This window comes from Nelumbo nucifera, chromosome 3 (genome assembly GCF_055504915.1).
Source record: "Nelumbo nucifera cultivar China Antique chromosome 3, China Antique-T2T, whole genome shotgun sequence".
Classification (NCBI taxonomy): Eukaryota; Viridiplantae; Streptophyta; class Magnoliopsida; order Proteales; family Nelumbonaceae; genus Nelumbo; species Nelumbo nucifera.
Window position 1 is genome coordinate 50,042,301 of NC_142651.1, and position 20,897 is coordinate 50,063,197.

A 20,897-nucleotide genomic window follows, 5' to 3' on the forward strand; every position below is an offset into this window, starting at 1 on the left:
CTTTCTTTTTTCTGCAACCGGTTCAGGGGGGCCGGTTTAGGTCTCTACCCCCTGAACTGGTCAGACCCCCGATACACCCACTGTAGGGGCATATCAGGGGAGTCCCGGAATGACACATATTGGCCAATACGGGCCGATACGTGTTAATACTTTAAACCTTGGTCTGAGTAGAGCTTGAATAGCCAGGCTTGATTTGTTCCATGGGGTACACAACAAGGGGTAGGCAGGAATGGATCCCAAGTCGACCTTTCCAACCAGCTTGCCCTATCCGTAGGTCTTAAAAGTATATCAAATAAACCAATCTTACAGTTTTAGTGAGCTATATTCATAAGACATAATACCTGAGAAATACATGCTGAATGGTTTTTCTGAAGTATTTCTACACAGTCTCTGTATCTAAGATGATCTAACTGCAATTTAGATTTGTATTACAGAATATGCACAGAAAAATGTTTATGTCCTCCTTTATCATACACTCCATCACATAGGGTCTGTCGGCTCATGGGAATGGAGTCTAGAATTGGAATTCAAATGGTCCATTCTGATTCCAACTGTTTAATTGGGTGGAATCGGAATCTGATTCCCATTCATGGAGGAATTACATTCCCCATTTGAGGGAGTGGTCATTGACTATCCATTTTCAGCCAATTCTGATTCCGATTCCAATTTTAGCCTCAACCAAACAGACGGGAATAGACCATTCCTATTTTGATTCCAAAGGATTTCAGTTCTGATTGTGAATCAAATGGCTTCCTTCTATTAGATGTCCCAGAGGAAAATTGTTTCTAAAATATTTCATAACCCCAAATTTACCTTGGATGCTTGGGCATGTTTTGGCAATTGAGATCTTCCATGCATTGGCATTGAGGTTCTTCATCATGTTCAATTCATTTTGTTAATCATTTATCAAAAATCCGTTTTGTTAATGATATATACAAGATCAAAATCGTTTATTTCTTATTGATGATATACAATATTTTGATCAATGTTAGTTTAACTAATTAATGCTATTCAATGTCCAACTGCATTTCAAATCCCACATAAATGCAAAGGATAAAATTTGATTCAAATCCTAATATTAATGAATCAAATTTGATATAGAAACTTTGTGTTGTCTTTGACAATTACTTTAAGGACTTATCTCCTTTTTACAGTTGAAATGTCCAACATTGAGTTTTAAATTGCAAAAAGGAGACTTAAAAAAGGTAGAAGTTCGTAACCAGGGAAAAAGGACTATATAATTAGTTCTCCTTATTTTGATTTGGGATAACACATGTTTCAAGACATGTAAAAGTTAATGATCCCATCATGGTTCAAAGTATCGATACCCTTTGATACAAAAAAATTGTATATTGAGAGTGATGCAGAGTGATTTGACACAACCTAGTAAGAAGGGGACACATAGATGTGATTTGCTCGAGGGGTGACAACTCAGCCAAACGAACTTAGTTCGCAACATTCGGAGTTTGAGTATTCATCCACCTCGGCCCAAAAAACCACCTCGACGTAGAGACACCTCGTCACTCAATCCAGTTTGGGACTAAAGAATCGAAGTGCCAGTTTGGAGCTAAAGAGCCGAAACGCCACATAATCGACTCCAAAGGCCTCCCTAACGAACCCCGAATTTCTTGGGATCACGACGAGACTCGTCTTAGCTCCGCCCGAATCAGAGGTAAACGATAAACCTTATCAACACATTGCTCTCCTTCAAAAACGGAACAGACCTTATCCACACAGCCCGAAGATCCCAGAGCTCTTTCTTAAGGCCCACGACTACTCCATTATATAAGGACATGAAACCCCAAGGCAAAGGTACGCGTAATTATTTACTCACTAGCATTCAAGCATTCAAGTATTCAACTCGCATCCATACTATAGTACTGACTTAAGCATCGGAGCAACCTCGCCGGGTTAGCCACCCTGAGTTCTCTAATCTACTATTCTGCAACTTGGTCTAGCTCGCCGCGTAACCGGAGTTCGGATCACCCTCCAGCTAGGAGTATCTAGATCGCGCACCATCAATTACATAAAAACAAAAAACAAAACAACTACTACAACCAAGCTCGGAGGCCCGGGATATACATCATATATGGGGGGGCAAAGAAAAGAGGCATGTTTAAACATCAGATCCGCTAGAATTCCCTCCAATAGGTAGGTCGGTCTCCATGTGGTCCCCCTCCACGTCATCTCGGTCTGCCTCCCCTGACGGTCTTGCCTTGAGCAATTCGCTGTTACTTTCTCCCTTGGAGGAGTCAAGTTCCTCGTCAGCCTCCTTCGCCATCTCTGGAGTAACGGTGGACTTGGAGATAAATCCGAAATCGAGCTCTGGGAACTTCTGGCGCATCAACCACTTGCAGAGCTTGAAGCTCGATCGGTACGAGCCGAAGCCGTACTCGACCTGGAGGTTGTGAAACTCAGGGGACTCCTCGAACTCCTTAATGGCGCGATCTCTTTCCTGAATCCTCACCTCTTGAATGGCGATGTTGAAGATCTCAGTGCGCTCCTTGATCATCGCCTCAAGGTTTTCATTCTCCCGGAGGAGAGCTTCTTTCTCCCCCTTGAGCTTCTTCTTCTCCTCTGTCTTAACTAGGATCAGCTCCTCTTGGCTCTGAGCTCTCTTCTTGACTCTAAGAACTTCACCCCGAGCTAAATCCAACTCACGGTAAAACTTCTGAGCGTTCTCTTTGGCCTCCCGAGCTCGCTTCAAGCGGATCTCAAATTGATAGACTAACTAGTGGATAGCGAAGTTTACCTAAAAAAAATCATTGACAAAAGAATAAGAAAATAAACTAAGGGGTAGATTACTTACCACCATACAGTAGCTAGCTGCTCTCCCTCCGAGCTGACTCGTTGGCATGTCATCCCACTCTGCAACTTCCGTAGAAAACACGACATCCTTGCTCTTAAGAAGCCCGAGCCGCAGAGTCATTATGCTCTCCTTTGCTAAGGCGGGTTGAGGCTCAGGCACCAAAGTACCTTTGGGCTCGTGAGGTGGGGTTCCCTCATCCTAATCCTCGTCCAGGTCAACAATTGGAGGTTAGGGGCGAACCTCCTCCCCTGGGAGCTCAGTAGAGGTCGGCTCTGGCGCTGCGACCTCGGGTTCGGCAGGAACCGAAGAACTAGCCTCCTCTCGATGAGACCTCTTCGAGGCCTTTCTCTTCTTTCCCTTCTGAACACTCCTCAGAAGGTTAGCGGCGTCAACACACGTTATAGCTTCTGCAAGAGAGAAGAAAAAGAGTTAGTTGCGAATTGAAGTAACTGCAAAAAGAAAAAAGGAGAAGTAATGTGTATGCCAAGGTGGAGGCCTACCAGGAGGACTCAGCCCAACTTGTACAAGCTTCTCCTCGGCCAGGAAATCTTCCATATCAAGGCCGAGGTCCCTCCAAGAGTAGATGACTACCCTAGTCTCAACATCCAGCCTCACCTCGGGGTCCTTAATGGCCACTCGCTAGTGAGTCGGGAATGGCCATCCTTTAGGGTTCCGAACAAAGAAGTATCTCCTCTTCCAGGCCGATACTTTGTTCGGGTTACCGAACAGAACCTTGAACCCATGGCGAGGAGAGATATAATAGCTCTACCAGGTGTCCCCGTGCAGGCAAGAAGAGTTCTTCTTAATGGAGCAAATCGAGCTAAAGAAGTCTAGGGTAAGAGGTCGATTATACTCATGGAAAAGTGAGATTGTGCCAGCAATGGTACAGATGGAGTTCGGGTGTAGCCGGTCAATAGTGATGTTAAAGAACTTAATGATTTCTATGATGAAGGGGTGGAGCGGGAAGCGCAGCCCAGCTATGAGCTACTCCTCAAAAACCGTGAGCTCGTGATGTTCGTGAACCCAAGGGTATTGACCCAAAAGAATGTTGAAGACAACAGTGTCGAGGAGATGGTAACAGGCTATCAAGGACAGTAATCTGTCCGAGGTCATCATGGAAGGGCCGAAGTTGGCTCGACGTCAGGTAAAGGCATTTCTCCTAAAAGGTGTAAAGAGGAGCTTTCTAGCGAAGAGCTGGCCTCACCAGCGGGAGCCGAGGACCGCACCTCGGCACCCTCGGGCTTGCTAAAATTGCTAAGTAACCTATCTATGCTAGCACTAGACATATTGGGCAGGAAAAGAAAAAGGGAACAACTAGTGAAAGAAGACGAACTCACCAAAGAAGGCAATAACAACATCGGACACAAAAGGACAGAATGGCGAACTAAAGGACTCCGACGTGACCTCAAGAGAACTCAGTTACACGATTTATGGAAAGGATAATGGGCCCTTCAGCCCCTATTTATAACCCACCACATTTGGCCACCGACGATTGAGATTTGTGCGATCCAACGGCTCCCTTGAGAACTGGCTACATGCTACCCGAGGACAAAATCGGTTGAGCGCCCTTTGGCATCCGCGGAGTTTATAAACAGTGTGATGTCCGCGCATGATCGAGACGCGACTTGGGTCATTTCATGGTTGAACTAGATGATTGAACTAGCCCAACCAATGGTTTGCCCTCCAAGTCGCCTAGACTTTGTGCCAAATCCACTTGGATTCATCATGAACTCCCCGCACCGGGTCAGGACCCTGGCACGAGGAGTGGGGGGCAATTAATGAAGGATGATTTGGCACAACCTAGTAAGAAGGGGACATGTAGGTGCGATCTACTCGAGGGGTGACAACTCAGCCAAACGAACCCAGTTCGCAACATTCGGAGTTCGAGTATTCAGCCACCTCGGCCCAAAAAACCACCTCGGCATAGAGACACCTCATCACCCAATCCAATTCGGGACTAAAGAATCGAAATGCCAGTTCGGAGCTAAAGAGCCGAAACGTCACATAATCGCAAAGGCCTCCCCAATGGACCTCGAATTTCTTGGGATCACGACGAGACTCGTCCTAGCTCCGCCCGAATCAGAGGTAAACGATAAACCTTATCAACACATTGCTCTCCTTCAAAAACAGAAGAAACCTTATCTACACTGCCCGGAGATCCCGGAGCTCTTTCGTAAGGCCCACGATTACTCCATTATATAAGGACATGAAACCCCAAGGAAAAGGTATGCGTGACTATTTACTCATTAGCATTCAAGCATTCAAGTATTTAGCTCGCACCCATAGTATAGTATTGACTTAAGCATCGGAGCAACCTCGTCGGATTAGCCACCCCGGATTCTCTGATCTACTATTCTGTAGCTTGGTCCAGCTCACCGCGTAACTAGAGTTCCGATCACCCTCCAGCTAGGAGTATAAAGATCACGCACCATCAAAGAGTTTCTATCAATGAAAATGAGGTTCAAAATATTGAATTGTATTGGCGCATAATGACTGCAGATATGTATTAGTTTTTCAACCCTTTGGTACATTAAATACGAGTAATTTTTGAGTTTGGTTTGTTTTATATAATATTACTAGCAAGCAAATTCATTAGCTAATGACAGTTTGAAAAATAAAAATTAATAAAAAATATAAAGACCCAAAAACTATTCACCAGGTTAAACAATTTAGCAATTCAATTGTTTGGATCAAAGGTTTGCTGACCAAGCCAACATTGTTTTGGAAAATTATGGGCCAAGTATAAAATGGAATAGGACAATTGACTAGTTCCTAGGTTAAATAGCCCAATTTCCTAGGTCAATGGTGATTTTAAAACCATGCAATTAAGTGAATTAATCAATTAATTAAGTAAATTAAACTAAGTAAATAGAATAATTAAAGAAATTAAGATAATTAAACTAAATAAGTAAATTAAGTCAATTAACTAATTCATTAAGTCAGTTAAGTAAATTAATCTTAGAAAATAGAGAAAATTAAATTAAATAAATTACACTAATTAAGATAATTAAATAAATTAAGTCAACTATGTAAATTAAACAATTTATTAAGCCAATTAAGTAAATTAAACTAAGTAAATAGAGTAATTAAACAATCAAAGCTAACTAAGGTAAATATAATTAGATTAAGTTACTATTAATTAAGTAAATAAATTAATTAAAGAAATTAAGTAATTTAATGTAATTAAGAAATTAACTTAATTTATTAAGTTAGCCAAGTAAATTAAGTGATTTTTAATGTACTATTAGCTAAGATAATTAAGTAATAATTTACTCTTAATTATTGTTAATTATTTATTGTTAAATTAATTATTATTAATTTAACGACTCTAATTTGATAAAATCCTTGAAGTAATTTACTTCAATGTTAATAAAATTTGTTTTTTAACTAATAGATTTTTTTTAACATCTAAAATGGCATTTTCAAACTTTTGGGACTAAAGTAGCCTATGATTTTCCACTTTTTTTTTTTATTTAAGCAATGTCACATAAGTGTGTTTTATTGTTTTATTCATTGTCTAATGGACCCATTAATAACATCTCAAACATCGTATATTTTTGCCTTAAAGTGGCCTTTCGATCATAATTTGAGGGTGAAAATGACCCTTTTAATTCTTTAGGGTGTAAATTTTTTTATTTTTCTTTTAAGTTCAAGGGTTGTCATAGACAAAAATGCTAATTTATTAAAGAAGAGTAATGATAGATAAGAAATAAGGGATTAAATGGGTGAAGGGAGATGTTACAAAGTTCGACTTTTAAAGAAAGAGGGGAAGAGAGAATTATGGTATGTTTGGTTGTCGAGAAAGGGATGAGAAGGGAAGAATCTTTGAAGAATATTGCATTTTCCAGTTGTTTGTTTTGAAGGAAAAACTAGGATGGGAAGAGAAAGACTTGGGATGCGGTTTCCTGAAAACCAATATGCGGGGTCACACCAAAATGGTGAGACCCCACTGAGAAAGGAAAATAGAGGCCTTTTGTGAGAAAATTTTGTCAAGACAGCAACCTAGAGAGCATCATCTTCTTCTCAGACATCGTCCAACGGTCATCTCACCGGTGTCATCTCTGGCGATTTTTTTGAAAGATAAGCTCAGATTTGGCATCCTCTCGTGATTTCTGCCCATTTTGTCTTCTTTCATTGAATGAATCCCCCTTCAAAAATATGACATATCTACTGTTAGAGGTATCGTTCTTCCATGTTGACAGTCATTCCTGTTCATTTTAATATCTGAGCTCCAGATCTGGCTTCTGGCATCTACCTCTTCCAAATCTAGCGGTTTTATTAGCACTAAACATTAAAATGAACTTAGATCTACCATTTTTTTGTGTTGCTTTTACTTTTGATGTGTTTTAGGTTTGGTGTTTTGTTGGGTTAATAATATTGTTAATATTGATCTCAGACCTGCCTTATTTTCTGTTGTTTTTAATTTTTTATTTGTTTTAGGTCATCCCAGGCAAACCAAGAATGTGATTTTTAGATTGAGGTATCACTGTTTCAGGTCATTTTTTGTTTCATTTTTCATTTATTTGTTGCTTTGGAGTTGGATCGATAAACAAACATAACAATGTTTATCATTCGTTTTCTCATTGAATCTTCAATTTAGGAAGTTAACCAAGAAATTGTTGAATGTCTATAGTGTTAGTCAGTGTATGCCCTTAGCTCCAATCAGCATGATGTACATTATGACATTTATTGTAACTGAATAAATTACATATTTGATTCATGTGGTGTGTTTCTGTGTAATACCCTTAAATTAGACACTTATGAGACTCGTATTAGTTTAGAATCTTCACAGTCGTTGGATAGATCTGGGGAGATTTATGTTGCCAGGGCTGAGACTGATGCGCCGCCAAGTTGGTTGGGGTGGCTTGTCTCAACTACCAGGGTGAGACCTGAGGTGCATGCAGTGTGGGTTTTCTTGAAACCCTGAACCAGACCAAAATTTCAGTATTGCCTTGGACCTTGGAGATAGATGGACAAAACCGGAATGTTACACCTGACCCCTAGACTCGATTATGATACTGCACTAGGTGTCGAATTGGGTTGTCTTTGATGTGGCAATCAGTGATATCCTTAGAGGGGGTCAAACCTGGGTATTGGGACAGTCCAAGAATTCACCTGAGTGGGTGATCATAGTGACAGGATCAGCCCCTTTGTCGGACAAAGTGAATGATCAAGGAAATGCACTCTCTCTGATAGAAACCTAAACTATCGATAATGGATTTCAAATGTGTTTGAAATTTGGTTTTGCAAAATATATTTATATAGAGATATCCTTATATATATTATGGTTTCAAAATGTTTGCAAAAGGTTTTAATTCCCAGGATCCATGTGAGTAGAGAGTGCAGCCGAGGGAGATGTCCTCTCTTGTTGGGTAGTGTTTGATCATTAAGGGCTGAGAGGTTAAGTGTAAGACCATTGAGGATTATACCTGATGGACTAATCTTGCATCTGCCCATAGTCCTTAGGCCTTCATAAGATGGCTGGACCCAAGGACCATTTAGTGTAAATGTTGGGCCCATTAAGAACCCATAGTGATGGATTCGGGGGTTCGTTGTATTCAGTAGTGAATTCAGCCAGGCTTTGTAACAGAGGCTAGGTTGAACCCATGTGGCTGATGTGTAGATCAATGTTATAGTCCCATGCCATACAAAGAGAGCCAAACTAGCCAGCATTAAAAGGAAGTGAGCTTGAAAGCTTAATGGGCCTAAAGCCCATTCTAAACTGGGTTAATTGGGTTAATTAAATAGGGGCGGATCTGGGTTTGGATTAACAGATAAGGAGAAGAGGATAACCATTATCCACTTAAAGAGTCCAGATCCAAATAAAGACTTGGATAAGGAAACTCCTAATTTGATTAGGAATGAGCTGATCTTGAACTGCAGATAAGATAAGGGATTATCCTTATCACTTAAAGAGTTCAGATCCAAATAAAGATTTGGATCAGGAGACTCCTAATCAAATTAGGAGGTTGTCTCTTTAAGGCTATAAATAGAGAGCAAGGCGGACCTGAAAAAGACACACAACACAGAAAAGACAACTCAATTTGACTGTTTCTGCCTTCAGTTTTTTTTCCCTATTCTTGCCGCCCTACCCTATTCGATCTCCAATTCTTGGAGCTGATCAAGATTTGATCTTGATATTGTTTCTTACTAGAAGAAACAATTCTGAAGTTGTGCTCACTTCCCCATTCGATTCTTGTTGAAGAATCAACGGTTCTTGGTGAAGAACTACCTGCTGATCCTGCCTCATCCTAAGTTGTGTCATCTTCAGTGGAGGGAGAATTTGGTACACTCTTTGGGCATGAACACTTACGTTGGGAGGAGCATTCTTGCGTAGATTTGGTCTGTTTTGGTTACAAGAACGAACCTTGAAAATGCAGTTTTCTAAATTAGGAATAGGATTCCTGGATTGGAGTAAAGAAATTTTTGAAATTTCACCCAACCTTCCTGCAAGGTTCGGTCATCCATATGACGGATCTCCCATCCCTTCATGTAGATCCATTGAGTCTTGTACAGAAGATATTAGGAACGATTTTTTATTAATTTTTAGGGTATTATATATTAATTTTAAAAGGTACACAAGTTGGACTTGGATCAAGTTTATAACAAGAGTATGAGTTCAATTAATTAATTTTTTGAGAGGTTGTGTTCTCTTTTAATACCCCAAAAAACATAAAAGACTAATTTATTTATATATTTCCTTTTCATTTATCACATGATCCATGGTCATCTTAGGATAATAGAAATTTTATGTTTCTTAGATTTTTTTTCTTTATCTTTTCATTTTTTTCTTGGTTTCATATTGAAGGAAAAACTTGGCCTATCTGCAAAGTGCAGTATATGGTTTGCTTTTAGTCAATAACTTCAACTTGGATACTGTTGCAGGACTTCATTGAGTTCCTCAAACTCAAAATCCTAAGCCCCAACCCCACCTCATGGTATTTGATGAATCCTAATACATTGTCTATAAGTCAAAAAAGCTATTAATTTGTTGTTATCATTGTCTCCATTATTCTTCATAGCCTTTCACTCTTCACCATTGCCATAGACTCTTTAAAAAAGAATAGCCATAGACTGTTTGGGAGGGAGATGCAGTACAAAGCTCAATCCATTCAGATTGATATATCTTCTTTTAGGTATGGCCCAATCAGCAAAACCCTCTGCAGATCCTAACCATCCAATTGGATAAACCACTTCTTTTAAAGGTTAATCTTCTATTTAACTTTAAAGGGTTAGGTGAAGAATCAAGGAATATTGATTGAGCAAGTTGGTCATATTGACTTAGTCTTTGAACTCAATATTCTAATTGAATTTCTCATCTAATGTCTCTTTCTAACTCTTGCCATTACTTAATGAAACCAGGGCTAGACTCTAGTGACTATTAGAGAAGGACATTGTCTTAGAGAGGAGATAACTAACCAAATGTGACCAGACTACCAAGTAAGGTTGCAACTTGGGCTGGGTTAGCCCGAACCCAACCCAAAAAAGTCGGGTTGGGTTGGGTCGGGTTGATGCCTAGGTTAGTGTTGAAATTTATGAACCCAACTTTACTTCGGATTGGGTTAGGGTTGACCCCTTGGGAAACTCGACCCAACGAACCCGACTCTATAATACATGTCATATATAAATATATGTTATATACATGATCATACATTCATTTGTTTAGATGCATGATAGTTGTATAGCCACTACCACATACTATCATTTATTTCATTTAAGATAATCACTTCACTTAATCTTAATTGGAAATACTAAAACCTTGATAACATATTTTAAGTTTTCTGAATATTTTATTCTTTATCTCCTCTTTGTGGTTTGCCACCCATAGCTTGCTGCCCATAAAAGATCTATTATAAGTCATCATAATAAACTATAGTCATTTAAAACACCTTTTTTTCTGAATTTTGTATTTAAAGAACCAATAAAAACATCAACAAACAAATACTAATAAAACATAGGACTAATATATGTAATGAAAGTTGAGTTAAGATCTAAGATTAAGTTCTACAAGATATTTAGGGATGGGAAGAAGGTAGGGTTGGGCTCAACTTGAGCCCAACCCAACTCGAAGTTGACTTTGGGTTGGGTAGGTCGGGTTGGGTTAGGGTTAGGGTTGGGGATTTAGAACTTAGGGTTGTGCTAGGGTTGGCCTCAACCCGACCTAACCCAGCCTGACTTGCAGCCCTACCAAGTGGGTCGGCTGAATGGATGGAGTTAGGGAAGAGGAAGTCATACGCAGCTGCAATTGTTGAGCAAACTATGACTATGAGAGCTAATTTTTCTAACTTAAATACTACAAACATGCTATATTTTCAGTGATCATGTTGTTTTTAATATTGCCATGTCAGCATGCCACATGTCAAGGTTCAAATATGCCATGTCACCCCATAAATAGGGTTGTGTTGTAGAGTTGGAGAAAACATGGATTTATCCAAGTGGGCTAAAATCAAACATGCTGCAAAATTTTCTCATCAACCAAAACACTGGAAGCAGATTTTGTAGGACAATAGGTCTCAACAAACAAACACAAGATACCAAAAATGAGAAAATAAATTTTCCTTTTTCATCCCATCATTTCCCATCCCATTCCTTCTCATCCCACTGTTTCTCAACAACCAAACGGACCATCAAGAACAACTTTATTAGAGAAAAGTAATAATAGATTTGAATATAGAAAATTGTGACATAAGAGGGTTTTATGAGGAGACATAAGAGGATTTTTAATATTTCACATGTATGAAAAATGAGAGAAGGGGAGACTACCATTGTTTTAAAAGGCTTAAGACTTGAGGCAAGGCCCACAGATTTTGCCTCAGGGATTAAGCTTCACAACTTTGATGTGAGGCTTAAGCCTTTGTCATAACGAGGCATAAAAAGCGTAAGCCTCAAGTATCAATGATTACCTAGTGATTTAATACAAAAAAGTATATATTTTTATAATTTAAAACATATAAAAAACACTTCAATAATTATATGCCAAATAAAAAAGTAAAAAAGAAAAATCAATAAGGCAAATCAAATTCTATTAGTTTTTCTTAATGTTTTAAGAGAGTTTAATGCGAAAAGGACTACTTTTCTGGATAAATCATATTATTCTAAATGTTATGTCCCAAATTTGTTACCTTTCTCATTTCTTCTACTAATAGATCTTTTTATTTATAATAATAGTAATAATAATAATAATAATAATAATAATAATAATAAAAACAACGACAACAATGACAATGACAATCATGATTATTATTATTATTATTATTATTATTATTATTATTATAAATCAAATCAACTAAGTTGTTTCTTTTCTTCTAAATTGGCTTTTTTACATGAAATGTAAAATGTTTATAATTGTTAGTTGATTAATTATTATTTTATTTAATACTTAAATGCCAAAACTTATTGCTTATAATATTCTAGTATATGTATATATGTACTTTCTGCTATTTCAATTTGGCATATTATATATTATTTTCATCAATTTACAATGCTATGAGGCTTATACTTCACCTTTTTGAGCCATTACACCTCAACTACACCTTTTGCATTTTAAAACCTTGGAGACTACATGTTAGACATGTGATGAGAGACCCGTAGCCTCCACACTTTCGTCTTTCTATTATATATACTAAAGGTGACCCTACAATGCATGGAACAGTTTTTTTAAAATGTATTTTTTTTTAAGGAAAAGCATAAGTAAAAGTGATTTACCAAAGTGTTTATGTAGTTCTAGTTCTTTACATAGAAAGTAGTGAGAGAAATTATTTTATTTTTCTTTTTTAGTTATTGAGCTTTAAACTCATTCCTTTTTATACAACTTATATATTATGAGAAGCATGTGAATCAGCTACGTATCATGAGAACCATCTAATGGTGGCTTAGTTGGTAGGTTGGATGGTTGTAGCGGAGACCTAGGAGAGTTTAGGGGATGGGCAACCCCACCAGGTTGTGTAGCCTTATAAAGCCAAAAAATGCGCTTAGCATGAAATCAAAAACCAAGTTAAAAAATAATTCCAAAATTGAATTGATAATGATAACCAAAGGCTCACATTAAGTTCTTGCATATGGCATTTTATTATGAATTTGAACAATTCATGAAACAAATCTACATCAAATTAATAAAAAAGAAAAATAAATAAAAAATAATTTTGGTTTAGACATTATTAGATTGGTTCAAGCTAGGGTTCATATTTAGGATTAACCCTTAACCTACCCAATCCAGCTAGTTTACACCCCCTATTTATTAGTGAGAGTCAAAAGGGATTAACATAAGGGTTTTAATTTTGATCTATTATATTTTTGATAATTTAATTTAAAAATAAATATATACATACATGTGAGGGAAAGGAGAAGAGGACACACGTCAGCTCTGTGGTGAGAGCACCCCTCGCCTCCCCTCTTTATGTGTTGTGACCAAAGCACCAACAAACTATTAGATAAAACAATAAAAAAAAACAAAACGGAAAAATATGGACAGGCCCAATGCAGATTTCTGAATTCCACTGCAGTCCTATAAAACATTCAAAATGTCAAAAGCCTCATTCTATACACCAAAGCTCGCTCATGAATTGGCATCAACTTCGAACTGACACCTATCACAACTGTACTTTAAGCCTAACCCTGGGCTGAACCATCATTCTCCTTAAAAAATATAAGCTTTGATCCTTTTAAACCATCCATGTGCAAATTGAACCTTTTTAAACCACGTAGGTTGGAATTGTTATTTGATTCTGGAGGCTTAATTAGATTTGATTTGATTTGTAATTAAGCAACCCATTTTTAGACGAATGGGATCATATATAGCATATCTTTGTGTGTGTGTAAGTTTACCTCTAGAATTGACATAGATGAAGGCCAAAACGAGTTTTAATAATAGATAACGAGGATGTATACTAACATTTGAAACTGTCAATCCCCTTTAATAGTCGTATAATACGATATTAAGATATAGTATCATGGGCCTAATGGCAAAATAAGCACTCCTTAATGAAAGGTTGATTAAATAAGTTGTAAAATATGTGAGATGTTTTAGTAAACTGAAAACTATAAGGTTTAAGTAAATATGTAAAACTATAAATTGTGTAGGAATGGCAACAGGGCATGGATCATATTCCCCGTCCCCGACTCCAATTCTAAAATTAACCACCATCCCCAATCCCCAATCCCCGACAGGGATGGGTTCCCCGTGGGGACCCAAATCCCAAAAATGTTTTCAAATAATAGTATTTTTCAAAATAAATTTATTTAAAATAAATAAAAATTTTGAATTATAAATAATGTTTTAAATATATTTTGATATATATATAATATAAATAATATAATAGTATATTTAATATAAATAACATTTAATATAGATAGATAGATAGATATAATCGGGGTCAGGGCACGGTGGGACCTCAATCCCCATCCCCAACCCCAACCCCAACCCGACCGGGGATTCCTATTAATCCCTGTCCCAGCCCCCGTCTCGCCAAAACAATCCCCATCCCCGACCCCATATATAATCGGGGTAGGGTGGGAACCTTAATCCCCATCCCCAACCCCAACCCCGACCCCGACCGGGGATTCCTATTAATCCCTGACCCAGCACCCGTCCCACCAAAACAATCCCCATCCCCGACCCCAGATATAATCGGGGTCAGAGCGGGGTGGGGACCTCAATCCCCATCCCCAACCCCAACCCCGACCCCGACCGGGGATTCCTATTAATCCCTGCCCAGGCCCCGTCCCACTAAAAAAAATCCCCATCTCAGACCCCACAAGGTCCGGGAAGTCGGGTCCCCTTCGGGGATGGGGAAAATTGCCATCCCTAAAGGTATGCTTTAGTAAATGACCCTAATAAAAACACATAAGAGTATACAGTTGTTTTATATTTTCAACTTTTTAAATAATTAATAATTATTCATATTTTATATATTGCTTTTAATAAAATTTTTATAATACAAAAATAACAATAATTAATTTCAGTTAGGTTTAATCATCAAACTAATGAAACCGACAAATCCGATTAACTCGACCTGAGTTGGTCGATTTTCTAGTATTTTAGGTTGGCATTGGTTAAAAAGTTTTCCAATTCGACCAAGTTGGATCAGTTTCACTTTGGCCATTTGTAAACTGACCAAAATCGATACAATTTCACTTTGGCCATATTTTATATTTTAAATATAATTTTTAATATGGAAAAGTGGGAAATTTCCTATATTTCTTAGTCTAAAATGTTTTATATCATAAATCTAATTTTTAAATTTATTTTTTAATAATTGCATTATAATTTTTAAATTTTAATTTAATTTTTAAGTTTAAATCTTTTGAATCGACTCACCAAACAAAAAAATCGACCTAAATCGGTACAACTTGAGTGGGCTAGTTTTCACAAAAGGTTAGTCGGTTTCAATTGATCAACACCTTAACCTGACCAGGTCAATTTGGTTGGCCAAATAGCTTATGACCGAACTGAACCAACTCATGAACACTCATAATTTCACCTAAATTAATAATCTCATCTCTGATAAATAACAATAGTTTAATCTCCAATAATTGTTGAAAATTTATAGCGAAAATACACAATTATTGAAGATATATTGATAATAAAATATACAATAAATACATAAATTATAAAAATACAATAAGTACTAAAAATATATTAACTTAGTCAATAAATAGTATAATCTCAAATAATAGTTTAATCTCTAATAAATATTAATCAATAACTTATAACAAAAATACAAAAACTTAAACTTAAAAAATTCAATAATAGTAATTTAATCTCCAATAATTATTAAAAGTTTTCTATTAAATAACAAAACAAAAGAAATTATACATAATCATTGAAAATATATTTATCACAAAAAACAATAAATATGAATTTTAGTATTATTATTATATAATAAATATTGATTAAGAGTTTAAAGTTATTATTAATAAATATTAATTTTTTTGAAAGTTATTTTCTCGAATTATTACTTGATATAAATATGAATTTCTACTTTTTAGACTTATTTAAATTTATTACATAATTCTTTATTTTAACTATTTAAAATCTAGTTATGTTAAATATTTTGTTATTTAAATACTTAAATAATATGTTAAATATTTAAATTTTAAAATATTAATTACTTATTGAATTTATTTATCCATAAAATCATAATTTATACTATTATTACATAATTTCATTATTAATTTTGAATATATTATGTTATTATTAATTTTAGTATTATGTTATAATTATTTTTCTACTTTGAATTTTTTTTTAATTTATTACATAATTTTGTTATTTTAACTATTTAAAATCTAGTTATGATAAATATTTAGTTATTTAAATATTGAAATAATCTATAAAGTATTTAAATTTTTTTAATTTCAATTTTATTTATTTAAAGATATTATATATTATTAAATATTTGAAAAACATTTAAATTGATAATCTGGAAAAACATAATTTAAATTGTTAGTAAATAATTTCGTGATATATTTTGTAAAAATATAAAATTATTTTTTTTTGTTTTTAATAAATATTTTAAAATTACTATATAATTTTTTTAGAATATTTAAGTAATTCTTAAATTTTTAAATCCAAACTTTCTTTAGATATATATAGATAAAAAGTAGGTGAGAGGATAAATAGGAATTAGAGATAATTTAGGAGAGACTCTCTATTAAGTTAGAGATAATTTTGGAGATAAATATGAATTAGAGATAATTTAAAAGATAAATAGGAATTAGAGATAATTTTGGAGAAAGTAGGGAATAATGGGAGAAGTAGTATATGAGAAATTTTAAGAGAAGAGATTATTTTGGTTAGTGGGAAAGTGCACCCATTGGTTGTTTCATAAATGACAAGGAATAAAAAAAATAAAAAATTCAAAAAAAGAAGAAAATTTCTTGACCACTTTATTTTAATATATATATATATATAGAGAGAGAGAGAGAGAGAGAGAGAGAGATAATATTTTCATTGTGATAAAAAGTTGTTGGTTTTTTCAATTGTGCCACATCACTTTGGTTATAAGTCACCAATGTGATCCAATAAACTCCAATTTGATGATTCAACAATACCTCACAAATTTATATATCTTTATATATCTATCTATCTATCTATCTATCTATCTATCTATCTATCTATCTATCTATATATATAACCTAAAAGCAAAAGACTGCACAACCATTATTGTGAATTTGTCAAATGGAATCTTTTTTATATAATCTAAATGAAATCTTATATATATATATATATATATATAACCTAAAAGCAAAAGACTGCACAACCATTATTGTGCATTTGTCAAATAGAATCTTTTTTATATAATCTAAATGAAATCTTATAATCTTATATTTTTCTTGCTTTTAATCATTACCAATGGTGCCACTACTAACCAAACATATAATTATCCTTTCTCCTTTTTCTCTTTAATATTTGATACTAAACATATAATTTTTTACAATGGTGCCACTGCTAATTATTTACAATGATGCCATTAAACTTCTACCTTTTTCAAATTTGTTAAAAATTGTCTTTACCTCTCATATAATTTACAATCGAGACATGTTGGGCCATGCCGTGCAGGACTTGCTTCCTTCCCCAGGGATACTTTAGGGGGTCAGCCCGGCATAGTCCTTGGCCCAAGTCTGCGTAGGCCTGTGTCATGCTGTGTGTTTGGTAGGTCCGCGGGCCAAGTCTTAGGCCAGGCTAGGCCACGAACTACACTAATCCATGTTTTTAAAACATTTTGAAAAAAATAATGAAAAAGTTAACATAAATGAAAGAATAGATAAAAAATAAAAATGATCTTAAAATTTTATTTTATATAAATTTTGATGTATACAATTAAAAATAAAATTATATATATTATATAATTATTATTGGGCCATGAATTGGAACAAGCCATGTTTTTATAAATTAAAAACAAATAGATAAAAAATTAAAAAATATCTTAAAATTTTATTTTATTTGAATTTTGATATGTACAATTGTTTATATATGCAATAATAAAATGAAATAATATAATAAAATTATATATATTAATATATTATAAAATTATTGTATATAATATGCAACCCAAGTCCACATGGACCCATGCCGTGCCATAGGCCAAGCCCTAGGCTAGGCCGAGCCATGAATTGAGCTAAGCCATGTTTTTTAAAAAATTTAAAAAAAATAATGAAAATTTCTACATAAATTAAAAAATAGACAAAAATAAAAAAAAAAGATCTTAAATTTTATTTTATTCCAAGCCCACATAGGCTCGTGTTGTGCCACAGGTCAGGCTGGTTTGCAGACCAAGTCTTAGGCCAAGCCAAGCCACAAGCCGGACTAAGCCTATTCATGGGCTCGATAGCCCGACAGTTTAGCCTAGCCCATTAACAATGCTAAATTAATTAGTTAAATAATTTGAGATAGTCTTTCCTAATCTTGTGATGATAATACATAAAATTTTATTTATTTATTTACTTACTTTACTAAATTATTTAATTAGTTAATAATTTAATAATCTACAAACTATTATTGCTAGCAAAGTAAGATATAGAATCGTGTACTCTCTCACTTGATTGTCTATTTATCTCATTTATTTTACTAAATTTACTTATTTATTAAATTAAATTAATTATTATTTAACTATTAACAATTATTTCACTACATAAAACAAAAATACAATGATGGTTGTGATTATTTTTTTATTTATTGTTTTATTTTATTAAATTAAATATATTATTATCCATAAATTTTTATTGATTTTAAATAGACATTTTTTCTAATAAAATTTTAATTAAAAATTTATTCACAAATTTTTTCCTATATAATAATTTACCTTTGACAAACCTCTTATCATCATGTTTTGCCCCTACAACATAGCGGCCTCTCCGCTAGTAATCATTATAGCAACTTGTTTTTTTCTCAACAAAAGTTCTTGCCAAACAGGATTAAATAGCATTTTTTTTACTTCTTTCTTTTTTATGTGACAAGCTAGTAAGTGGAACATACATGAAATGCATCGGTTTCACCAACGGATGATCAACAAATAATGTAGACATCTTTGTCAATGGAGCTAGTCTCGGTTACCCATCACAGACCGAATGGAAGTAGAAGCAAAAGTGGAGGAAATTAAGGCCCTATTTAGAAGACTTTTATAAAGTACTTTCGTACTTTTAAAAGTATAAAACAAAAAAAAAAAAAAAAAAAAACAGGACATGGAATTTGTATTGTGTATTTTATACATTTTATTTTCATATTTTAAAAAATATGGAAAAACCCAAAAAGCATAAAGATAGCTTTTTATACTTCGTGCCTTTGGCGAAATTGTGATTTCATTTTCATCAAGGGTAGAGTTGGGAAATTTTTATAAAGGGGCCAAAACCTAAATGAATGGGGGGGGGAGGGAAAAATTTACATAGAAAGCTATATTACAATGGGGATTTTCTGAGCCATAGGAGGGCCATGGCTCCCCTGTGTCCCCCTAGCTCTGCCCTCGATTTTCATCGATAAAACTCTTGATCCTACCTCCACTTGCCGCTGTTAGAGTTGGACTACAATCACCAGTCTCAAACCTCGAAACCATTGGAAACCGTCACCGAAAATACAAACGAGCGTGCTTTTGACAAACAAAAAATGACACTTCTATTTTGAAAAGCATACTTTTCAAAATTTTTACCTAAACAATTTTTAAAGCAAAAATACCAAAGTAAAAGTATTTTAGAACAAAGAGGGAAATAAGGGACTCAATAAAAAAGCCAAATGATGTATAATTAATATTTAAATACAACTAAGGTCTTGTTTGGTTGGGCAGGAATAGGGGTCTAGAATCAGAATCGAAATGGGCTATTTCGATTCCAACAGTTTGGTTGGGTGGAATCGGAATCCCATTCACATTCCTGCTTACTAGACCTAGTAATTGGGTTGTGCGGTTCAGGTTCGGGTTAAGGTTGGTTAAAGACATAGCGGGTTGATTTTGGGTCAGGTTGAATTTTGGGTTGGGTCAGGAAATGCTAGACCCTAACCCTAAAGTTAGGGTTAGGGTTGACCCATGGGTCAATTCGAGTCATCCCTAAAAATAACATAAATTTTATAAAATAAAGAAAAATACATGAAAAATGTCAAAATTAAAGGAATTAACCTTAAAATTCCAAACATAAAACATAAAAACTTGAACATTCAACAATTGAAAGAGTAAACGATAAAGAGTAAAGACTAAATAGTAAAAATGAAAGAGAGAAAGCTTCTAAGAATACACAAATAGTCCCAATTAGACCTAAGAATCGGTCAGCATGATGACCCATGACCCAACCTAACCCAACCCATTTTTTCCAAGTTGGGTCATGTCAGGGCATTCTCAAATTTAGGTAGCTAAATATGAGACCCTAGCCCTGTTTTTCCGAGTTGGGTTGGGTTGCATTCGCGGGGTGGGTCAACTTTTTGCCAGGTCTATTGTTGACTCTCATTTCTATTCTTATTCTTGTCTGAACCAACTAGAATATGGAAATGGACCATTCTGATTTCAATTCCGACTATGAACCAAACTAACCCTAAGATATAGTTACTTTAAAGTTGTTAGTTTTTTTTACCTGTGTGATTGAATGGATTTTTATGGAGAGAATTTTCTTATGGTGCTATAACATTTAATTTATACATGATTAGAACCCCCAATTCTATCTATGTGAGCTTATCTTATACAGTGGATAAAGGAGGGTTGTGTCAGGTTGATAGCCAACACTAGGGTCCGTTTGGTTTGCGATTGGAATCAAAACCAGAATCCCTTGGAATCAGAATTGGAATGATCTATTCCCCCTACTTGTTTGGTTCAAATAGGAATTAGGATCGGATTCTGATTTATATTGTTTGGTTCATTAAGAGTTTGGAATCGGAATCATTCATGATTTCCAATTTTCCCCTAATAAAATAAAATGTAGAAAATGCATGAAAATATCAAAAAAGTTATAGAAATTTCAGAAAATTACAAAAAATTTTGTTGAAGTTCTCCGCTTAATGCAACCGTCCGGTTGGGCCAATCTAGTCGAACCTTATGATCCAAAATCAATGTTGAACAGTGTTATAAAATAATATTAATTAAAAATATTATAAAATAATATTTGTTATTTTAAT